Here is a 12,558-nt window from a genome sequence, read left to right as displayed (position 1 = left end):
ATTTTGACTTATGGGCAAACTTATGGGCACCAATTTTAGAACCTTGATAGAAATGCTTAGTTACTGGATGCCTACTATGATAGACAAATGATGTTAAAGTAACATTCTAATATATATCTAGTTATAGGAGGCTTATTTTTAAATATGACTTACTTTGCTTTTCCAACATATCTTTATTTAAAAAGAGTATGTATAAGTACATTTTTTAAAAAGTATCTGTACTGTATACCCTGAAATCTACACCCCAGCAACTGATGTATCAGAATGCCCTAGTTGTTAATAATTAATTGATTGTGTAAATGGAAATGAACCCCTAAGTGTATTGAAATATTATGAAAAAGTAATTTCAACTCCTCTTCAGGAGCTACATCTTGGAAAACCATTCCAACAATCACTTGCTAGGACTCCCACAACACTTAGTTTAAGGTCCTATGTTTTATGAAATAGTGAAAACAGTTCTCACTAGTTGTTTTAGGTTTTTTATGGGTTTTTTGGGGAGGTTATTTTTTTTTGCGGCGGGGGGAGGTTAAGCAGGCATCAAGAGCATGCTTGGCATAGGAATGTGTAGAGGGAGACAAACACCTTTCTTTGGATAAACATGGGACATTCTGAAAGGTCAGTGTGACAGGAACTGACAAAAGGTCCTCAGCAAAGAAAAGATACTTTCTGAGTATCAGCAGCACTCGCCTAGGTCTTGATCCAAAACCCACTGAAGTAAATGGGAGTTTTTCCACCAACTTCCAATAGCTTTGGCTCAAGGTCTTAAAGTCCTTTTAATATAAGTATGTGGTAGAACAAATTGAGGAAAGGAATAAGTGAGATTTAGACAGTAACCTTCCTTCTCACCCTAGACATTTTTTTTTAAGAAAAAAAAATCACAAAAACCACCATTAAGTTTTGCAGGGTTGGAAGTTTCTGCTCAAGAGAATCCCATTGCTGAAACATAAGAAGCTTTTTAGGTTGGAACCAAATGTTGCACAGCACTTTTTTTACTACATTATGCTCACCTATAGGGAATGTTCGACCCCGCAGTTTGAAGCACACCAAATCTACATAAAAAAGTTGGAAGCCTCATCTACACCTGTCTTAGACCATGCAAGGGTGTGGGTCAGCATCCCCCAGCATGTGTCTCTGTGCACGCCCATACAAAATACCAGCAGAGTCCCAAATCTATGGTGGGAACTTTAGACAGCAACCACAGACTCTCCTCTCTGGACAATTTCTTCCCACTAATTTTGCTATTTCCCAGCCCTCCGTATGTTTACTTTGAGGGCATGATCTGGATCCTGGTTATAAAAAATACTAAACACACATTTTTAAATAAACCACCTAGCAACTTTACAAGATATATATTTGTACTTGTTTAGATTTATTTTATGTCCTTTCCTGGGCAGCATTAATATAGAATTTTCAGGAGCAAGTCAGCTACCACTTTATATGCTAAACAAACCTTTAACTGTTTTACAAGACATTAGTCACCTAAAGCAGAGCTGAACAACAAATATTTCTCAGCTAATTTCTCTCTCAATAAAACTTCATTCCTTTTGCTAAGCAGAAGAGTTTCCAAGGATTTATTACACTTTCTGTAACTCTTCTTGTATGTTCGGTATATCTTTCTAACTACCATTTTAGCAGTTATCATGTACTGAGCACATCATCACAATATTAAAAGTAATTTAAATTAATTCAGCACTGATAACAAATGAGTTTGAAGGAATTTTCTAGGTGAAAGCATATCATGATCTTTAGCTAAGTAGCATCCTTATATTTCTAAACTGTTAGCACCCATATACTCCTTTAATTGTTTTTTAATTGACAGTTATCTTTACAATAAGCCTTCCAGTAGTCAATATCTTCTGTTACATTTACTGTGTTCTGCACATTATCATCAGTATTTCTTTTCCTAATAGTATTCTCTCATTAAGTTTAAATATGTTGTTTTTACACAAAGATTATGAGAAATTATTGATACAACAGAAGAACACAACACTTTATCAGCTATGCATATCTCTGCAGTCTCTGCATACATGACTGCATTAGGTCTTTTCAACTTCCATTTTTAGGTCATGCGAATATTGTAAGTACTGTAATGAAACCACAACCCTGTCTGTGCTTTCTCACACAGCAGTGCCTTGAATCATAAATATTTCAATTACTTTTTTCTTAACTCTAAAAAGATACTGGTTTGCATTTTCCGTAAACTCTTCACTTTAATTTTACCTCTTTTTATCTTCAAAAGAACTCTGTACCTCTTGTGTCACTTCAGGAAACTGGTATTTAGATGTGCACTGAGAAAAATAAATCAATCAATCTTCACTTCAGCTACTACAAGTACCTTTCAAAAGGCACATAAATCATTAATAAAATTTAAGCATTTAAGATATTAACTCAGAGGAGTCTAGGAATTAATTCATCGCTGTTATAAGTAAACAACTCCAGTGAACTGGTTCTACCTGCTCACATCAACAGTGATTTTGGCCCCCAGTTCATAAAATAAATATTTTATGCATATTGTACTTATACAAATCATTATTTCCTCACTTAGAAGTCATGGTCAAAATCTGTCTCATATGTAGTCACACACAAGTTCTTAGATTTAAAAAATAAAATAAACCACCTTTATTTTTCTTCTGTACACCTGAAGTCCCTCTATTTTTTTCAACAACATTTACCCACCTCCTTGTTTTGCTATCTTGTGCCTTTGCTGGATTCTAAACAATCCCATAGTTTTTTAGGCTCGTTTCCACACACACTCCCCATCTCTTCCTTATTTTTGCCTTGTCACTTTCTCTTCCAAAGCTGTAGCAGCTTCCCACAAATAACCATTTCCAATTTCCTCTGAATTATTTTTACATGTTAAAACTGTAATTTCCAATTTAATTATAAACAATGAAATGTCAACTACAGGTTTTATTACAAACGTATTAAACATAACTTTTTTATTTTTACGGGTTTGAATCAAATTCCAGAAGAATGCAGTGAGACTTCTAAACTTTAATAATGACAGAAAGAAAAAGAAATAATTGAGATTAAACTTTGTTTATAGGTAGAATCAGGATTGACTGAATGACACAGATTAATGGGATACAGAGCATTTCACCTTTGGGACATTGTTCTAGTCACTCCTGATGTTGGATGGATTCAAAATCATCATCTGACAGCTCTTTAGCAATGTACTGTTTCTGAAATTTTTGGATAGCCTTTGGCCAGTTTTTAATGTAGTGTCTCTCACCATCTGTATGCATAACTTGTTAGCAGCCTGTTAGTACGGAAACTGAACTGTCCCCTCACTCTTCCAGTTGGTCCCAATGCAGAAGCACAGCAGTATGGAAAGCCTGCACAGTCACTCTCCTTCCTTCTATGGATCAAGACCCCTGCTAACATTTTGGTAAAATTCATATATACTATTACTAAGCTCATTTTTAAAAATAAGAATGATTAAGTACATATCTAGTAAGTGCATTTTTATATATATTACACTTTTTGTTTCAGATCACAATAAAGGATTCACTCGGACTTGAAATGTTGTTTAAAAAATTGCCAGTTTTGGGCCCAATCCAGCAGAAAAATATCCAAAACTTTCTGGGCCTTAAGTCGCAGTACGCTAGTCTTTCCAGAATGAACTCCAGCCCATTGAGTGTCCAGAAGAGATGGACAAGCTCTGCATACTATATTTCTGGAGATGCCAGGGTTAAAGAAGAGGAATTGGAGAAGAGAGGTGCTCATGGAAGCTGGTTCTTCCTTTCTCACTCCACCTATGAAATGCTGGCAGCCATGGAGAGCTACTCCTGAAATGACTGAATTCACTCAGCTATGCAGCATCAAAAAGGCTAGCCTATGGATTTGCTTTAAAAGTATAATCATATATTAGATCACTCTCCCAACCCCACCATAATCATATATTAGATAACTCTCCCAACCCCACCATAATCATATATTAGATAACTCTCCCAACCCCACATGCAGTATCAGAACTGACAGTCATGAAGAGCCGAGTATTTTCAGGCTATGCAACCACAAACCTTCTTCAAATACTAAGGGGGTGCACAAAGCATCATAGCTGAAGAACAGACTAATTTTCCTCTAATAATAGGGAACAGCCTCCAAAAATGCTGAGTAGTGGTGCATCAGAAATCATATAGGGCCCATGAAATTTAAATTGCAGAATTGTCCACAAAGAACACAGAAATAAGAATATCAACCAAATATATATAAAATAAATAATATAAATAAATAAAAAGATCAGTCACGGTAAAAATGCTATAACGTCATGTAAGATTTCAGTAAAAAAGGTACTGTCTTCTTTTTTAAAAAAAAATCCAAACCTCCATAAATGTCAAATACCTTTAACTGAAAGACTAGAAAAAGTCTCATTCACATCATTCCACTCTCTCTAGTAATAGGATACATATTGTATAAAATCTGTGAAATTACCTTTTTTATAAAACATCTTGAAATCACAGATTTCCAGTGGTATGAGGAAAATGTGTGCTTTCATCACAACAAAGTACAAGCCAAAATAAAAAGAATTATCTCAGGTTTACCATATAACATTTTAAAATATTGTAATTAAGGGCCCAATATTGTAGCCAAAGTCATGATGCTGCAAAGATTTAGCCATGCACTTAATTTTATGCAACGTGAGTCGACCCACTGATGTTAATAGGACTACTAACAATGCATTAATTTAAGCAGGATCAGGGCCCAAACCTCCTCTTATTTAAGTATTATGGACCTGATCTGCTGGAGTAACTCCACTGCAGTCAACGGGCAGATTCATCCCATGGTCACAAAGCGAGAGGGGGAGGGGAAAGGGTAGTGTCAATCTTCCTGTACTCAAGGAGGCAGCTGTACCATAGAAGAATAAAATTCATCTCTCCCCACCCCAAGGAAGAGGTCTTTAAAAATCTGGTTAGAGTTGTAATTCAGGCCACTTTGGGGGCTGAACCAGCTGGTCTCAGAGTTCCCAGCAGTGAGGATTATAGGCAGTTTAAAAGGCTGTGGCCCTGCTCCAGGTGGAGTTATTGCTAATGACTCACCCAACTGGTTTTAGCCAAAATAAACGGAACCCAACTAAGTTGAATGCAACCCAAAGTAAGAGTAAAATCAGATCCAAAATCTTGAAAACATGAAGAATTAACTTATTTTACGGAAAATTACACTTAATTATAAATCACACTTTATAATCAAAACAGTATCCCTCTGGAATTATAAAATGTATTTAACTATAAATGTAACTGAAAATTAACAAAGCATACATGTAACTCTAATTCTTTAGGTGGCTTTATGTACAGAATCTGTTCCATTCAAGAGGGGTCCACTGATATTATTGTTGATGCAATAATTATCCTGCAATAAAAGGAAATGCTATTTAACAACTAAAAAAAAATCTGTTTCTCTCTTTTGCGCGCACACACACAAACACTTAAAAGCACCCGCTCAGATACTGTCACATAGTAAGTCACTGTGCTCTAGAAACTCTGATGTCAGCACATCTTCATTGCTCCTGAATGCACGAGGAAATTAATTAAAGTGTGTGATTATCAGCAATGGTTAGCTATGCTAGGACAACTGCAGCTAAGCATTGTGCCATTAAATGGACTGAATGGCCATACTCAAGGCACATTTAGAGTATGGTACACAGAATCCAAGGGAAATAGCTCTGGCTTCTACAATAAGCTTTACCAACTTATATATGTCTGTGTGCATGCACGTATATATACACAGCACTAGGACTTTGTGTGTGTGAGAGAAGAGAAACACTCTCATGCGCTATCCTAGTTAAAGAAAAGGCACTAGCATCGCAGACACCAGCAACCAAAAAAAAAAGAAAAAGAAAAGAGAAAAACCAATCAGTCTGCATGTATTCGTATACCCATCCCTGGAACCACTTTGCTATTTATTAAAAAGGACTTACAACATAGGTTGATACAATTTGTTCAATATTTTAGTTTAAAATGCCTTAGAACAGGAATTCAAAGCATTACTAAATGGATTCAAACACTGTCTAGTTTTACTACAACATCTGTACATAATTTGGTACCTACTGCTTAAATGTTATTTTGGAACGACAACCAAAACTACACCTTGGTGTACCAGAGATGCCCTACCTGTAGACTACAGAGAGTCAGAGACTACTTTCACCTTCTTCAGAGGTAAGAGCACACAAAGGTTATCACTGCCTATTTTACATCTGGTCTCTCCCTTCTAACTAAAAGAGTCCTGCACTTAAAAATGCAGACATAACAAAAATGAATAAAGGAGAGAAGCAAAAACTAATACAAATCTACATCAATAAACATCTGTGTCTGATAGAAAGTAAAATCACATAAAAAGTTTATTCCAAAGTGAAATGTTACTTATCAATTGAGAATATTAAAAAAGGTGGCTATTATTCTTAGCTTTCTGAGGTTGATCTAGAAGTTTTTAAAGTGTAAATTTAAACAAAAAAAAAACCTTACAAATTCTAAGTAAGAAAATAAGCACTTCTAACCTGCTAGGCTCAAATATGAGGAAAACCCCAAAAATGAACAGTCTTGATATATATTTCTGGAATCTATAGACTATGCTGGATTAATACATTTAGCATAATTAACTTTTTCTATAAACTGGGTCTTTTTAGTGTCAATAATTTAAATAGTATAGGAAAATATCAAGTCAAAATGGGACAGAGGAAATTTGGGTCAAAAATTAAGGGTGTCCCTTCTACAAAGGGATAGATGTGAGCTATATTGTGGTCATTAAAAAAAAATAGGTAATTGACATTATTTCTAGCACCACTGTCCCAAAGTTTAAAAAGAGTAATCAGTTTGAGTGTACCAAGAATTAACATTCAATTTTTGTAATGGAGTTGATAGTATTTGAGTTTAACTGTGATTTACAATTTTCTCCACTAACAATCATCCCATGAGTACTTCTTAGTGACCTGTGTCCTAAATCACTTTCAGTTCATGCACGTAAATGATCTCTCCATGATTTAACTCACAGAGGAACAACATGAAGAGTCACATCACTCTTTCTATTTCACACCACTACTAGAATTAAACTGCACCAACATAAGTCTAGTAAAAACTCTGAAGGAAAGGGACAAAATAATACTTTGCATTTAACAAGCATTAATAAATAATCTTCATGCCTGTGAAGTAAGCAGATAGGTGGTATTACACTAATTTTGCAGATGAGCAACAGACAAAGAGGCTACCTTAACATTCCCAAACCCACATAGAAAATCACTGGCAGCACTGGGATCAGAATGCAAGACCAGATTCTGCTAGACCAGAATGCCACGTGCCCATGCAATGCTGAACCAGATATATAGCCTCAAAATGTGAACAGCAGTTTTTAATTCATTTAAAATCAGTCCTGAAAACAAACTGAAAGTGGACATAAAGTAAATGTTGTGATTACAGTTTTGTCACTTAAGAACATACCACTTTTCTAACTGATAAATCCATAATATAACTTATTTCAATGCATTTTAACTGTAGAAATTTATTTAAACTGTATAAACTGTATAAACTAAAGAATTTTATGTTCTAAAATTTCAATATTTGAAGGCTATGAAACCTGAACATGAGTACAGTTGTGCACATTAGCTCTAGGACAAACATAATATCATCCATTTATTAATTAAAATACTTAGCTCTTATGCAGCACTTTTGATCTTCTAGGCACGCTATAAACATTAACTTGGTTGGTGTTTAAAGGATCTCTAGTAATTTTATAAAACTTTTCAAATAGCAGTAGGCACAAACAAGATTTTCTTCCTTAAATGATTCACATACCTTACCAAAACAAATTAAGATTTCTGGGACAAAATTAAATTAATTAAACCAAAAAAACCCCAAGTGTGTTTAAATTTGTCATCGGCCTGCAACAGTGCAAGCTTATTATCCAGTGTTAAAGCCTAATGTAATGGGAGGCCTCGTTTTAAGCAACTATTGGCTGTTGAATATTACCAAAATTGATTACAGTAGCAGATTATGCATCACTTTTGATGTTAATAAATTGACTGGCATTCAGATTATTATACATATTTTAAAAAACAATGTATTTGAAACCCTCTTCCCTTCCCTCAAGTGTTTACTGGTTTGAGTACTTAGCTAAATAATATAAATGCATATGATTTATACCTGATTCATATGGATTTAGTGCAGCATCAAAGAATCAAATTTAATAAGTAACCCTTATTTTCTTCATAGCAACATTACCACCAACAGTATCTTTTCCCTGACAGATTTAATTTACTTAGTACAGAAAAAACAAGAACAGCAGCTAAAGCTCTTAAAGTTTATTTTAACTTCATTTTTCACAAGCTAACATGATACTCTCATGCAGTATGCAACTTCCCAACTTCAAAATTTTAATCAAGTTACCAAGGGCCTGATCCAAAGCTCACTAAAGTCAATCAAAAGACTCCCACTTATTACTTCAGTAAGCTTTAAATCAGGCCCTAAAGCAGCAAGGGGATGCAATAAAACCCATTTGGAAAGTGAGTGTCACTGATTAAATATTTTTTAAAGGCTCTTAAAAATGGAAATGCTCCCCAACTCTACATTACTGTATGTTCTGGCTTCTATGGCTCAACTTGCACTCTCTTTTTCTAGACAGAGTTGATGCTAACTTTAAAATAGTCAGTTTAGGCATGTTTTTAGAAAGAACACTTCACTGGTACTCTGTCTTGTGCAGGTACTGCCATCTGTTATATATATATTTTCCTCCATATACAGACTATAACTCTCTCAACCCCTGATCCAATTGTTACCTCTGTCCTCTCCTCCCCATAGAAATTCAATGCTGAAAGCTCACCAATGTAATCAAGGGCTACCCTTTTAAACTGGCTTGGAATCTCCAAAAGTTTGTCTCTTGAGTCAATTACTAGAACCCTGACACAAATTTAACAGATGAGCAGAGGAACAGAACAAAATTGTCTTTATCATTGTAGTTTAAACCTGTGGCAAATTGACTGCTGCAGGTTTTAAACTAACTTAGATCCTGAGCTGTATTTTGCATTCAGTTTTTCAGAAAGATCTCATCTCATGTTTACGTTCATCCATATGCTCAAAAGAATTTTTAGCTGTGGGAAAGCCCAAAAAATTTGAGCAAAAAGGAGTTAGCAGTTTTCTCTTTTCTTCCCCTCCTGTCCTTACACTCATAACTTTAAAAAATGAAGCCTAACACGCCTTACAACCATTTACCTACTAGATCTCAAAGTCCTCAGAATTAAACTTTCACAAGTTTCTAGGTCTCTGAGTACTACTGAATTTCAAGAGTGAATTTCAGGAGAATACTCCCACAACAAACTATGAACTGTGCCTCAGGAACTTCATAGCTCTAACGTATTATTTATTAATCTATTGTTTTAGGCTAACACGTTTTGTTGTTGTTCAAGGTTAACACTAATCCGCCAAGCACATTCAAAAGGCATTGCGAAGGTAGAGGAGGAGGAGACCCAAGAGCGGCAGCGGTAACCGCTTGTGCAGGGAAGATCAATGAGATGCAATAACTCGCCCTGGCCAGAGAGACTGGATGGCGAACACCTTCCTAAAACAGGTTTCAGAGTAGCAGCCGTGTTAGTCTGTATTCGCAAAAAGAAAAGAAGTACTTGTGGCACCTTAGAGACTAACAAATTTATTAGAGCATAAGCTTTCGTGAGCTACAGCTCACTTCATCGGGTGCATTTCCTAAAACACTGCACGTGCAGCTAGTGGGAAGAAGAGGGCTCAGTTCATAGTGCTGGATCTGGCTGAATGCAGGATCAATGTTATAGCTGGTCCCTCCTCCCCCCTTTGCACGCTGGACAGAGAGACTGAAAGGTGTTTCTCTCTCACACACAGAGAGATCTCAAAAAGAAAGAAACGTGACATGCTTCTTTACCAGGATATCCATGCTTCCATACTTTTTCAAAGCCAAAAGGAAAGGGGAGACTAACAAGCCCCCTCCCCACTTTGAAATTTCGCCCCTCAAAACCTTCCCAGGATGAAGGGAGAATATTTCATTGTAACACATTTTCTTTATTGCCCATCCAAACTAAAAGTTGTGGTGGGGCTTGTGAAAAGAAAACTCCAGCTTGCAATAGGCGCTTCTAAAATAAAGCCGAAGTTTGGTAGCTTGCAGCACGATTTCCGAAGTACAAAATGAACTGATGAGCACCAACTTGATCATTCAACGTTTGCGTGTTTCAAACGCTAGATGCTATAGCCGGGAGGGCTAAGGGGTGGGAAGTAAACACTTGGGTGTCTGCATCGCACTTTTGAAACGTGTCCGCTCTATTAAGGCAACATTTAAGACACGTTTCAAACTCGAATGCATGGAAACATAAGCGCATACCAAGAGGCCCCCTCCCACATCTCACAACTCGCCCCCCCCCATCCCCCTCTTCGTTACAATATTTTAAAGGGACAAGTGGTACCAGACGCCAAGAAGAAATCTGACACATGTCACATTTGTACCCACCATGCTTAGAGCCGCGGCAGCTAAACTTTCCTGCAGCAGCAAGTAAAGCGGGGGAGGGGGGCGGGAGGGAGGGCAGGAGAGAATGAAAGTAACAAGTCAAAGAAGAGCCTTGGGGCGGGAGGAGGAATGAAACTTACCAAGAGGAGACACTGGGTAGAGCGTCCCGATGAGCTGCCACCGAGAGAGGAGCTGAACTACCCCCCCCCCCAACCCACATATACAAAGTCTTTGCAGGAGCAGCGGCGGCGGCTGCCGGGACGCGCGAGCAGAGACACAGGAGGTGAGGGGAGGATTAGGCTGCAACAACAAGCAGCAGCATCAATAAATGGGCTGGATATTCCTCCGCAGGCGGCGCTGGGGCTCTGAGCCCCCGGGCAGGGGCAGCGGCAGGCTGGGGAGCAGCAGCCCCAGCGCAGTGTCTCGCGCTTTCTCGGAGGCTCGCGCTGTCTCTCGCGCGCTCCCTCCCCCCTGTGTGTGTGTGTGTGTGTGTGTGTGTGTGTGGGTCTGGCTCTGTGCGAAGCCTGTGTGTGTTTTGCTGGGAATGCAAAAAAAAAAAAAAAAAAAAAAAAGTGCCCCCACCGACTCCTCTTTGTGGGAAGGGGAGTGAGGAGGGAGCGCGCTCACATGATCGCAAAGTGGCCTGTACAGGAGTGATGCTGATGCGGGGGTGCGGGGGGGGGGAGGGTTGCAACAACAAAAAAGTGCGGAGGGACCAGCTTGGCAGTGCCCCCGCTGCTGCTCTCCTTCGTTCCCCTGCGCCTCCCTCGCGGAGCAGGACAGTGTGACGATTCGCTGTAAAGTGCCCTGCTTGACGTCAACTCCACCTGCTATGTCAACAAACCAGGGGAGAAGTTGTTTGCTCTCGTCTCCCCCCCCCTCACCCCCCCGTTAGACACAACGAGTTTAACAGACCGGGAGGAAACAAAGCCTGGTGTGGTGCGGGCAGTGCCGAGGGCTGGGGCTTTCCCGGCAGCCCTCGAAGAGCCGCCCGCCTGCAAAGGCAGAGCCGCTGGCCAAGGGAGCGGGGGACTCCGGCGGCGGGGAAGGGCAAAGCGCCTCGAAGGGCTCCCGAGAAAGCGGGGTTAGGGGGACCGGGCAGGACTTTGGTGGGATTTACAGCAGGGGGACGAGTCTCCCCACCCCCCGCGCAGCGTTTTGGGACGTTGGGTGCGGAGAACACTTGGCTTTGTCATCACCGTGTAAACTCCCCGCCGCTGGAGCGGGGGGGGGGAGGGCGGGGACCAAACGCGCGGGCCCAGCTCCGGCCTCATTTGCGCACAAGCCCCTGCAGCTCCGGGAGGCGCAGCGGGAGAAGGTGACAGCCGAGCGGAGCGCGACCCGCGCGGGTGTGCGCCCTCCCCCCAAGCGGCGCCGCTTCGTGCGCCGCACGGGCTGTTGCCGAGGCAGGCTGAGCTGCAGCCCGCGCACGCTGCAGGCGGGCTTCCTGGGCGCCCCTTGCTCTTGCTCGTTCCCCCGTGCGGAGAGGGGGGTGGAGGCGGCCGCAGGAGTAGCCGGGCGAAGCTAGCGGCGGCGCCCGGGCCAGAGGCGCTAGCTCTCTGCCCTTCACTCTCCCAGCAAGGAGCAGCCCCGTTTCTCCCCTCCTCTCCAACGCTCACGGCGCCCTTTGCACTAGCAGCAGGGCCGCAGTCGCTTTAATTTCCTCTCGCTCAGCAGCAACCTCCTCGCTCTCTAGCACCATTGCTGCTCCCCAGCCCGTGGGCTGATGTCCTAGGGCCACACTTTGTGGGGGAGGGCACGGGCACCAAACATTTCACGGCTAGGTGCTGGGAAGCCCCCACCCCAGTAGCATGCAATGGACACCAGCTGCTAACTCTAACCTTTCGGCTGCCAACCATGATAAGTGAAGAGGCTGCGTTGACTTCTGTATGTGAGCGCCGCAAAGCACGTGCCTGGCCCTTTCCCTGAGCCGAGACACACAAGAGCTGTTGCTATTTACACACCCGACCCTCGCCTTTTAAACTCATCACCAGGCTCAGCAAAACTTCAGGCTTCTCCCGCTCTCTGTAAACACGCATCACGGCTCCTGCTGAAATCCTTTTAATTAACAAGCACGAGAGCCACAGAAAGCAGAAACAGGAGCAA

The 12,558-nt window shown here is 40.6% G+C and overlaps 1 protein-coding gene across 12 annotated transcripts in view; it reads right to left on the bottom strand.

Moving 5' to 3' along the window:
* The window catches only part of FOXP2 (forkhead box P2), a 577,535-nt gene extending 566,534 nt beyond the window's left edge, over window positions 1-11,001 (bottom strand). For 4 of the 12 annotated variants that reach the window (XM_043495195.1, XM_043495179.1, XM_043495229.1 and 1 more), the window contains exon 1: window positions 10,593-10,999. The gene's annotated coding sequence lies outside the window, so the exon portion shown is untranslated. Of the gene's footprint in view, window positions 1-10,592 lie in introns of all 12 variants that reach the window. The other 8 variants (XM_043495262.1, XM_038401495.2, XM_038401503.2 and 5 more) reach the window with 6 other exon arrangements.
* Between the last annotated feature and the right edge of the window lie 1,557 nt (window positions 11,002-12,558).

Source organism: Dermochelys coriacea, chromosome 1 (genome assembly GCF_009764565.3).
Source record: "Dermochelys coriacea isolate rDerCor1 chromosome 1, rDerCor1.pri.v4, whole genome shotgun sequence".
Lineage (NCBI taxonomy): Eukaryota > Metazoa > Chordata > Testudines > Dermochelyidae > Dermochelys > Dermochelys coriacea.
This window is presented reverse-complemented; position numbering and strand designations above follow the sequence as displayed.